Source organism: Thermobia domestica, chromosome 17 (assembly GCF_964235325.1).
Source record: "Thermobia domestica chromosome 17, izTheDome1.hap1.1, whole genome shotgun sequence".
Classification (NCBI taxonomy): Eukaryota; Metazoa; Arthropoda; class Insecta; order Zygentoma; family Lepismatidae; genus Thermobia; species Thermobia domestica.
The window spans coordinates 159779486-159792225 of NC_137470.1; positions in this window are offsets into that span (position 1 = coordinate 159779486).

Consider the following 12740-nt stretch of genomic DNA (forward strand, 5'->3'; position numbering starts at 1 on the left):
CGTACATAAAGATATAGATATGCAGGATGAATAAATTCCCCTGTTTTTCCCGGAAAAACGAATTCAATAGGTCTTTCTAAGGTTAATGTAGAAATAAGACGATATTCAGCATTTGCAGTTGCTTCAATAGCGTTTGTGTCATTGGTATAGAAAAGAAATCAAATCCATTGGTACAACATTCAAAACTATTTGAATTTAAAAGCGCCATTATGAAAAATGTCTTTTATATGTTTACGTTTTGTTGGTTCTACAAACTTTACAATTGCAGGAGTTTTTCTCTTGTGTGACCGTCTCTTCCCGTTACCAGTTAGCAACTGCCCGACTTTATTAATCGCTCTTGTCTTTAAACTATCACCAGCTTCTTTTACACGCACACGAACAGATTCTTTAAATGGGCAATTTTCTAATACATCACCCGCAACTTGCATACCGGTTTGTAATGTCTGACATCCTACAGATTTTGCACCTTGTTTAAGAAATGATAGAGCAAAACGAAATAATCCTTTAAAGAAACTACGTATACAATGTCCCCTTTGATAAACAGGTCCTGAAAATATGGTATTCCACATCCACGGTGATAAGCAACACGTCTTGCTCTCATCTTTTACTATTATTATTTAGCAGATGAAGGAGAGCGTTTAAAATGTAGTGTCACGGTCAGTTTCCCAGAACGAAATGGCAAATTTCGCCCGCATGATCTTGTAATAGTATTTCAATTGTGTTAAAACAAAATTTTGCAAGTGGCACATAATGAATATTTTCAAAGGTAATTGCTTGAACTTTTCCGTATTTAATATCAGAGATTGTTGCTATACGTAACAATGGTGCTTTTGTATCACCTAAAAATTGATATTGTATAATATCTGTATACATTTAAATTTGATGTGGATATCCGATATCTAAGTATGGTTGTTTGAATCCACGACTTTCTTTAATAAGATCTGATTTTTCAGAAAAATCTAATTGTAAAGCTAATGTAGGCGACAATGTAATTGAATCTACACGTTCATCACATTAAACATGTACAACATTTGAAAAACTAAATCTTATAAAAGTTGATATTGCGTTTAATTCCTCTAGTAAATGATGAATGGATGGATAATATCCAACAATAATTTTACTTTTCATAGGAACTGCATTTTACAATTTTTACCATATAACATTTTCACCTTCGGTGATATTATAACATGTTAATGGAATATGTACTTCACTTAATCCTACATGCCAATCGGATTCTGATAAACGAATATTATTTTTTATTGATTAATAAAATGTGTTGGACTATTTGTAGGATATACATCTGCACTAGCATTTGAAACTAATATAATGTAAAAACTATCATCAATACTTTCAGAAATCATTTTCGTTTAAAATGAAGTGTTACGTTTGAAGTTCCGAAACGAAATGGTAATTTTAACTCGTTTTCATCTTTTAAGTTTACTTCTATCGTATCAAAATATTTCTTTTCAACTTCAACATAATGCGGTGTGTATAACAGAAAAGATTTTACATGACCGTGATGTACATTATATACACAAAGTTCTCGAACTAATGATCCTATATTTTGTTGTTGTTTTAGAATATCAATGCAAACATTAATTGTATTGGGAATAATATAATCTAAATCACATGGAAATTTTCCACGTGCTAATATTAAATCAAAATTTCTAACTTTTGTCTATACAACATTTTTAATATCAAGCATATTTTCAATAATAAATCCAAAAATGTGTTGTAATCCTGATGTAATACTAATCATACATTGATCTTCTAATTTCAAAGAATGTTTAATAACAACTTGATTTTTATTTTGTAAATAATGTAACATCCGAACATTTTCAGGAATCAACTGTAGAATAGAGTCAATTGATGAATAATATCCCGGTGTTATTGGAACATGGTGGTGTTCAACTTTATCATCGATAACAGTAGTAATTATAATTTCTTCATTTTCATCAACATTGTAAAAACTCTACGGAATATTAAATTGTGTTAATGGAACACCCCATTCCTCTTCACTTAAATCAATAGGTTGTGCTAATTTAACTCGAAACGATGATGTAGTAATATTATCAAAAAATTGCTATTTGCATTTGAAGAAAGAGTATCGTAAAAGTTGTGTGTAAAATTCGAATTCATTTCGAAGACTGAACAGAATCTGATTTAATCCACGAATTCATACTTGATGGATATCCTAACTATTTTACATACATACATTCATTTTTACGTTTCAATACTTTTCAAAACGTAAAAGTTCTGTGTAAAGTTCGAATTCATTTCGCAGACTGAATAGAATCTGATCTAATCCACGAATTCATACTTGATGGATATCCTAACTATTTTACATACATACATTCATTTTTACGTTTCAGTACTTTTCAAATGAGATATGTTTTCTTTGAATTTATAATTACTTTTTGTAATTCTTTTGCATAAAATATTTCTTTAATTTCTTCACCATTTCAATCTTTTAATTTATAAGTGATCGTATCTGATTTAATACATTTATCAACAATAAATATTTCTTGTGATCATTTAGGTAAATATCCTTTTCTAATACATGTTTATACTTACTAACACGAACATAATAACCCGGACTAAATTTACAAGTTATATTGTTTTTATTCTTTTTACCGTATAATGTTTCCCACACTTGATTCACATTGGAATCATTTACTTCTGCAGGTGCCGTTCTAATACTTGAATGGTATGAATGATTGTAATTATTTACAATTTGATCTAATACGTTAATATAACTATAAGTATTATCTGCAGTAAAATAACGATACAATCTTTCTTTTAGTGTACGTATAAAACGTTCTGCTAACGCACATTTAATTTCGGAATGAACACTATAATGATTAATTTAATATTCTTTAAACAATTGTTTTCAATGACGATTATAAAATTCAGCAGCTAAATCTGTTTGTACATTAAACAAGGGTAACTCGAAATTTAAAAAAATGTCATTGCCTTTACCATTTCCGGACCTTTCTTTGTCTTTAACGGAACACAATATGCATAACGTGAAAAAATATCAATACAACATAATATATATTTATAATTATTATTATACTTTGTAATATTTTGCATATCTTGTAAATCCATTTGTAATGTTTCAGTTGGTGCAGTAACATAATACTTTTTACGTTCAAACACTTTACGAGCTGCTGCATGTAATGTATAAGCATCCTGAGAAGCTAACCATTTTTAATTTTCTTTTTAGATAACCTTGTATTGCGTTGTAATGTTTGTATACTTAACAAAGAATCAGGATTTGAATAATCATAATATATTTTTGATAATTAAGTCATTTTACATACTATGTTCTTTCCCGTGTTTAAATAAATTAGCATCTACTGCAGAACTAGGAGATTTTCTTATTTTACGAATACGTTGTCTACTACTACTTCTATTCACTTTTGATGCTGGTGTGCTAATATGTGTACCAATAAATTCTGTAGGAACATTAAGATCTTCTAAAAATTTTTTAAATTCATGAATACCTATAGGATTTCTTGAATATTTTCTTGTACGAACAACATCATTTACTACATCTATAATATTTCAACCTGGTATTGTTTTTCCATGAATACGTACTGTACCAGACTTATCCCACTGAATTTTATCAGAACTTCTCAGCTGTTTTAATAATAGATCTGTTTTCTTACGAAGTGTTTTTGGTACTGATTGTAAAATGTCTGATACAAATGGTAAAATAGAAGTATCGCTATCTTGTTTGGAAGTTGATGATGATGATGGGGATTTTTCTTCTTCTTCTTCTTCTTCTTGAATAACAGGTAAAATAATACGTTTATGTGAAGATCATGCATACTGTAAATAACGATGCAAAACTTGCTGATATAATTTCCACTTCTGTTGTACACTAAGATCACGACGTTATAAAATGTTATTCATTTCTGATGTAAATTTAATAGGGGATGATAGGAGAATAATAGAAAGAACTGCAGAGATCTTATTAAACGCTTACACGGATATAGGTTTAGAAGTAAATGCAGAAAAATCTAAATACATGGAAATGCGTCGGGATCGGAATACAGCAAATTATGGATGCGTTAACATATTAAATAATACTTTGATAAAGTGGATAGTTTCAAATATCTAGGATCAACATTAACAGAGGAAAATCATATTCACGGAGAAATTAAATGTCGACTAAAAGCATAGAATTTGTGTTACTATTCGGTTCAAAATCTCTTGTCGTCGCGAATTATGTCGAGGAATTTGAAGCTTAAAATATAAAAAACAATAATCATGCCTGTTGGTCTGTATGGTTGCGAAACATGGTCACTTACTCTGAGGGAAGAACATAGACTGAAAATTTTTGAGAACAAGATCTTGAGACGAATATTCGGACCCAAGAGGAACGGGAATAGGGAATGGCGGAAACTTCATAACGAGGAACTACATAATTTATATGGTTTACCCAAAATTGTTAGGGTCGTCAAGTCTAGGAGCCTTAGGTGGGCTGGTCATGTAGCTAGAATGGAAGAAAGTAGAAACGCTTTCAAAGTCTTGACTGGAAGACCGATCGGAAAACGACCATTAGGAAGACCTAGGCGCAGATGGGAGGACAATATTAAGATAGATCTCGCAGAGATTGGAATACAAAGTAGAAACTGGATGCAGTTAGCTAAGGATAGAAGTCAGTGGATAGCTTTTGTGAACGCGGCATTGAACCTCAGGGTTCCATAGACCATAGAGTTAGTTGGTTATTAATTTCTTCATCTAAACGTGACTGATGTGAATCTGGATTTAAGATTCGATTGAATTTCATGTATAGCATTTTCAGGAACTAAAAACATTTTACGTAATTTTGACATACTTAACGACTAAAAATGCTGCTTCCTACTGCTGCAAGAAGTGGTCCGAAGATTAACGGTAGAAGCGCACCACCTTTTTGTACTAACAATTTCTTCTTTTTCTTCAATGCAGTACGCAACTGAGATTAAGCACGTATGATCTTTTATGTCTACGGAAACGTTGCTTCTGACGAGAATTAAACGGGATGTTTCCTTTTATTTTGTTTTAGCTACTTGAGAAATTGTTCTTATTAAATCCCCTGAAGCATTTTGTAAAATTTGTTTGCGTTTAGTATTCTTGCATTTGCACAGCGTGTTGAAGAGTCTTTTGACGTTCAACATCTTGATGCAGACTAAACAAAAATTTCTGTATCCATGTCTTTTACGTTAGCGTACACATACATGAACCCATTGGGAAAAATATTTGTACGTATTCCCAATGCATGTATTTATTTAGTATACCAAGGCATAATGTGCCTTGCTAAATATTGTATTTGTATTTTATCACGTGGATTTTTAAATACTATAATATAATGTGCATTTAAACTAATATCACGTGCATGTTTTTCTTTTAGAAATAAATTTTGAATAATAAATGTTACAGTCAACTATTTATGATGTGCATACTTTGTAAATAAATTAGCAACATCACCATTAGTTTCTGACAATAAATCATCAAGTATTAATAGTGAATTTTCTTTAATTTCAAAAATATTCATGTCAGCTATTCCCTCTACAAAACGTATTATGCATTTGCATCTAAGTTTGTTATTACTGCACCATAACACCAAACAATATCATTAAATTTTATACTAAACATTTGATCACGTTCATTAAGTAAACGATTTACAAAATAAGTTTTACCAGCCCTTGAAGGACAAGCGACTAAAATAGTAGAGGGATGTTCAAACTTTAACATCTTGTAGTCAAATGAATGCATACAATAGAGACTTTGCTTTATATATACACACACACTCACACATTGAACATCGAGCTTCTATAGGAATTTTAATATTTTCACAATCTACGATTCTTCGGAGTTTACGCAGTAAACGAAACGGTTAAAAATCACTGGGATATAGGATTAAAGCTTGAAATGACAAGTTTATATACTGTTTGCACAGCAAACGAAAATATAAATAAGATGAGCTTCTATAAGAAGCGTACCAACTAAAATTGCACAGCAAAGGGTCCAATAAAAAGAATATATTAAAAATAAATAAGGAATAAATTAAAAATAAATTGAAAATAAATTAAATTTAAATATTTTCACAATCGAGGACTATTCGGGGGGTCCATATCACGAAAGAGACATTCATACAACTCACATTCACTCATTCGTGGGCCTATAACCGTAAGGAACACTTGCACGCTTCCGTATAGGTTCATCGTCAGTCACGTCAAGTTCGTCAATACGTTTAATTTTTTTGTTGCTCTCACGGTGTGCCTATGTCTGAGTACAGCTAAAGATACGGAATCCCGGTCTACCTACGATGATATTGGGGTTTTCCATGACTGTGGACTCTAATTGTCCAGACACTAAATTATAGAAACTTTCAAAATTAGTTTTCTGAGAGGTCCTATCATTTAGTGTTATCCCTCAAATTTTGAATATATGCCGAACTTTCCCTTCGGCATTTGTTAACCTCATTGCATAATTTTTGGCACCTGAACCGATAAAGGTTGGAAACTCCCAACATTCATTAATTTCATTTGTCAGATCACCCAAATAGTTTCCGAGCGGTAACTAGGGTTCGTCATCTTTCTTCTGTATGTACATGATGTTGTCAATGCCACAGTAGATTGCTCTGTCAGGTCCTACAGTAGTAAGTAGTTCGTAAAGTCTAAGTCTAGCCCACGAAGTAATAGATGCGGCTATTATCACGTTGGAAAACTGATCGAACGTTTTAATTTTCAATGTCTGTACGTGAGAATGAGATGGTCATCATCAATTGGCACCATACTTTGAATTTAATACCTTTGCCATAGTTAAATACCTAAGAAATGTGACCTCATCACTAACGATTATACTCTATGACATATTTGTGCGTTGCCCCCACATTCCATACAATGAATTGAAGTATACTTTCGCGCATTGCCTCAATTCCGGGTTCATCCTAATATTGTCATAATTCAATCGCATGCATTCATGGGCTTAATATTCATCGATATATTTTGTCCTCTTCAGTGGTACATTAAGCAGGAAAACCAGAGGTTTCCTGCTTCATCTGAAGGGAGGAATTCACATAGGTCCCGAACAGCCTACCTGAGTTCCCCTCTTCAGGATCTAAGTGTTCAAATTCTCATATCTCATGTATATCGAATATTTTGTAACGTTTTTGAAGAACAATGTGTAACTCTGGAGTGCAAAATGTTCCTGTGGGAGCACACTCAGCGTCACTATGGGTACGTTCGATAGTGTTCTCTTCTTCCATGCATGTGCAGCAAAGACCGAAGAGTAATCGACCTCCCGCAACGTATGGTAAGATCGGAGAATAGAGGTCTTGTGGAGGCAGGATAGTGCATTTTCCTATAACGTGAATACTTCCCACATCTGGAAAGTCCGGCCCTGTATGAATCTTAGGTGATTTAGCCGGCATAGGTTTACGTGCCATCACCCATGGTTATAGAATTGTTACATCGGCATAGGCAATTCGCTCATCACTCGCACAATTGACGTAGGAACGAAAGACCTCCGTGCGACCACCGTTGTAACAGTTCTTAGGAATAAGAAAATTAGGTAGGTTAGTACAACGTTCTTGAACAAACTTTTGTAGTTCCTTATCCTTCTTTACCTTATTATCCCAAGAAGATTCCCATATTTCGTATATGTTTACACCTATATTTTTCAGTTACCTACGGCCCCGCATGGTTTTCTCATATCTTTTCTCCATCGTTTTGTACGAGTCTTGAGCGTCGTGCAAAACAGCGTCACTGTTAAAAGGCAAACAAAGCCTATAGGCATGGAAATAGCCTGTGAGTACTGCATCTATTTACGATGTTGGATAGTCATAATGGTTAAGTTTCCGTGCCATTATGATGTAGTAGATTTTTATAGTAAAAACCATTTCGAGTCCTAATAGCTTGTGGTGTGATGTCGAAAATATCCAAAAGAAATTGGTTATTTGATTTCTTATCCTAAGAAGATTAGTTAAATTCATCCTTGAGTTGTTTAAATGCACGGTGTTACAAATTTAAGATGAGATACGCTTTTCCCTCAAGTATAAAAAGTAACTAAGATACTAAATCATTCTAGTTAGAGATTTGTAGAATACGTTATGGTGGAAGCATCCGGTTTTATCCATTTATGGGTAAAATTAAGATTGCAAACAACATTAATTAGATTATGGTCATTTACCACATACGTTTCGATTTCGGAGATCTCGCTATTTTTATAGGCCATTCAAGTTACATTAAATTGGATCCATCATGCTTGATTCCGTTGCCTCATACATATGGGAATGAAGCGTATCACGCGTAGTTTAAATTATTTAGACGATAACATCAGTTTGTTGAGTAAAAGGAGTTTCATATTTTTTCCTCTCTCTGCTAATTGCTCATAGTATGCTGAAATTACAGACGTCAGTTGTTGTAATACTATATAGTCTTGCAAGATTCATTTTCTCTTGTTACTAAAGAAACGGACAATACACCAAGATATCTGCTGTTATATAAGAATTTACTGCATTTACAAGCTAATTGTCAGTGTACTTTGCTTAGGTTGCAACATTAGCCGCAATGCGATAGTTTATTTTCTGTTCGTATGTAGGATATGAATAATACTTCCAGCAATGATACAGAACTTTCATACGAACAATTTAGAACGTTAAGATACAAAAAGATCCCAATAAAAGTAAAAATCCCTGCACTAAAACTGAAATACAATAATGTCAACAAAAAGACTGTGCTTGTGCCTATGAAGCCAAGGGATGTAAATATAGTTGCACAGTATTTGTTGCTTCTACCTACTATCCAAAGTAGGTAGGAAACCAGAAACTCCTTCTATCTCCACCAACCTAAAACTTAGGATTTATATTGACTGACATGCGAAAGGTGATATAATTAAAATTGAGAATGTTTACCATTGAAACTCATTTATTCAATTATCGTTTATAGTAGAGATTTAGTAGGATGTTTGTTTGTGTTATATTAAGTAAAATAGTTAACTCGCATTGCATAGAACTATCTGTGAATTGGTCAAAGATTGAATATCAGAGATGTTATTCTAGCATACCTTGATGAACGAGGTTCGAACGTCAGACTTCAAAGTTCGTCTTCCAATTCCTCACAGTGGATGGATGTCCACTGGAACGTAGTTCGCTGTTGATCTCAATAATGACTCTATTGAGACCACTAAACCATTGAGACTGATCCAACAAATGGCTCTCCGGTGACTGATGTTAGAGACCGCCTGAAACTGATCCTCTACGGGTCTCTCCGAACTGATCTTCCAACAGACCCTTGGAGACTGATCATAGAGACTTCCTGAGACTGATCCTGATTCCCTCAAACATTAGGTTTTTATCATCATGTTCGTGATGACGAATTTTGTTGTTGTCGATTGCATATTCTGACATTTTACATCTCTGAGCCGAAATTGTGCTTATTCACAATTTCTGCATTTTCTTTCATTGACCAAATTCTCTAGACAGCTTATGTCTGCGAAATTTCCACTTTTACCTAATTTTAGTTATGTGTCTGTGTTTACAGAATTTTCACAACGTTTGACATTTATATGTTTCGTATTTGTTTTGTTATTATTATGACACTGCAGACTCGTGTCTACTTCTTGAAGAAACAACAAGCATCAGCAATGCATAATGATGATATAACATGTCTACAACCTAATTACAGCAATTTAGAATAATAAACAAAACATTGTAATATTTCTCTCTTAAACCAATTAATGAAATTAATAGATTTTAAATCTTAACATTTTCTATAATTTTGGAGTGTCGTGACACGCATACTGCGACACGCCCCCACTTTAAACTGAGGCATCTCCGATGCCGACTAGATCTTTGAAAAAGATCGGCTTTCGGAGAGCTCACTGTATATGAAATTTCAAAATTATTGATTAATGTGAAAATTTACAAAATAATTCTTTTTAAATCGAAAGCCAAAAATATTGTCGAAAAATAAACAAAAATTAATGATTATTAATTTTCACGAATTTTCCTTTTTCCTGTTTTTCTTTTTCCAAAAGTTCACTCAGTTCTTTTTTTTACTTATAAAATCACATCTGTTTGATAACAGCATACTGCATGTATCTGCCACCTATTGTCAAAACTCAACACTACTTGAACTTTGTTCGTTGTAAACACAATAATGAATGTTTCCAACCTAAGTCCTTTCTTAGGGAAATTGAAACTGATCTATTAATATTCACTTTATATATACACACACACTATAGTATTTCTTTATACACTTTCACTATGGATTTCCATTTAAATTCACAAAAACACTAAATCACTAACATAAACAGCATTATATTTTCCGCAAACTTGACCTAAATTGCTCACCATAGTTGGCAACTCAATGTCAACCTCGCGTCAACGCTTTTATGCAAAACTGTTGAACTCAGCAAAACTTCATCTCTCTCATCTTCTTTCTGCGACTTCCGTTCAACCTTGACACGATTACATATCCACTCTACGTGTAAAGCGTCCTTCCGATACATAACGGTCTACGTGCACTCACTCTTACAGTTCTATTGTATGGTACAATATCACCTCTATATCGTGATTAACCAATTCATAGTTCAAATGCGAATTATATGTAAATCTGAACATATTACTTTTTTCTTTTTTTTAAATGAAGTGTGCAAAATACGTGATGCGTGATTTCGTGTGTGAACGTGTTGTATATATTATTATTTTTTTTCACATCCTTTATTATGCTATATATCATCTCTACTTTTAATGGTGAGTACTCTACTATTCTATTAATTACTTTATTAAATTTAAACGTTATTTATAATACTATACATGTTACATTTACAAATATTTTAATTTCTATTATTAATTATGTTCCCGTAACCGATTTTCTTTAATTATTGTTATTATTTAATTACTTATTTATCACAATTCACTGTACACAAAACGTATTTACAGATTCGGGAGATTTACTGATGCAGATTCATATTTCCATGAATCTGGGAAGGCTTTGGTTGTTTCCTTGCGGCCTGACTCGCAAGACATCGTATAAATCCATTTTGTATACAGTTACTTTATTTATTTACTTACTTCTCTTACTACTATTTATTTACTTAACAAAAAAAATTTATTTACTTTAAATCTCCATTCTTCTCCATACTCAAAAATCTTATTTATTTATTTAACTATTTAATTCTGTCAAAATCGGGTATAAAAATCACGTAAAATCGATATCTCGATGTTATTTCGATAATAAATAGTACATCAATTGTACTTCATACTTGTCTATTCCTAGTTCTTAACTTAAACGTCTTTAGTTACTGGCCTTGTAACCCAAAAACTATCTAAGCCATTGTCACATTCAGGTTTAATCAATAATAATCAATAATATAATAATAATTAATAATAATTTTAATAATAATTAATAATAATAATCTTAATAATAATTAATAATAATATAATAATAAAGTAATGTTAACTAGCGCTAAATAATAATTCTTAATTAAATCATTTCTTGCCAAATGGCCTAAGCGTTGAAACGAAATCTCCGACCAGTTTAATAAACATGATACTTTAACTCGTCTCTTAGTGTTCTGTATCTATTAAGGGTATCCTCACTGACTGCATATAGCAAAGTCCTATTTCCCCTAAAAATCTCTTTTAGTAAGCTTAATTTTTATAGCTATCTCTAGAGCTCTATATCTTAACTAGTATTTATATTCAGTGCTTACTTATATATTTATTTATCTAGCTTCTTATTTTTTTCATTAACATTACTATAATATAATAATCATAATTTCGATAATATAATAATCATAATAATAATTAATAATTAATAGTTAATAATTAATAATCGTCCAAATCCAGTCATAATAAAAATATTTCAAGATTAATTAAAATCTTGCCTTGTCAAATCCATAATATTTTGTCTATTAATCTATATACTATTAAATTAGCTATCTATTTCTCTATTATCTTCAGCTATTTTCCTTCTCTTTTTATTTCTCTTTCCAGATCTTTCCATCTCGTTTTCTCATTCCTTAATTTAATGCATGTGATAAGTATATTTTTGTACCTTTCCTTAACCTAGAACTTAACTATTCTAACCTAATCGCTAGATAGCAAGTCTATTTTCTATTCTTAATTTTCCTTAACATTTATGTCCTTAACATTTAAACTATTGCTATGCCTACAATCCAATTACAAAAAAAAAATTCAAAATTTTGATCTTCCTAGTACTCGACTAAATAGGTAAGATTCACTAAAAAAAAATTCACTGCTTTGCGAAACGACAAGTGGGTATCTAACTCCTCTCTGTACCGCCTTAATGTCGCCGAAGACTTATGTGTTCCTACAAATTTTCGTGAGAGGTTTGGCGCACTCCCAGTTCAACGTCACGAAAATGTGATTTCTAACCTACCTAGGTTTCCCTATCAAGAATGTCCTAATTACGTTGAATATATTTACTATATTTAAACTTAATCACTACACATTTAAATTTCATCAACCATTTTTTTTTTCATTCTTTCTTGCCTTTTATATCTTTATTTACTAATATTTACTAATATGTTCTTATTCTTCTTTTTTTTTTCCAGATAGCTACTTAGTCATAATCACTTATCCTTCATTATCTAGTTATTTAATCCTATTTATTAATTTTAAAACTCCTTATTACTTTAATAATTTATTATTTACTATGTCTTGAAGACATTTCCGTTTATTTACTTATATTTTAACTTCTAATGTTTACTTCCTTATTTTT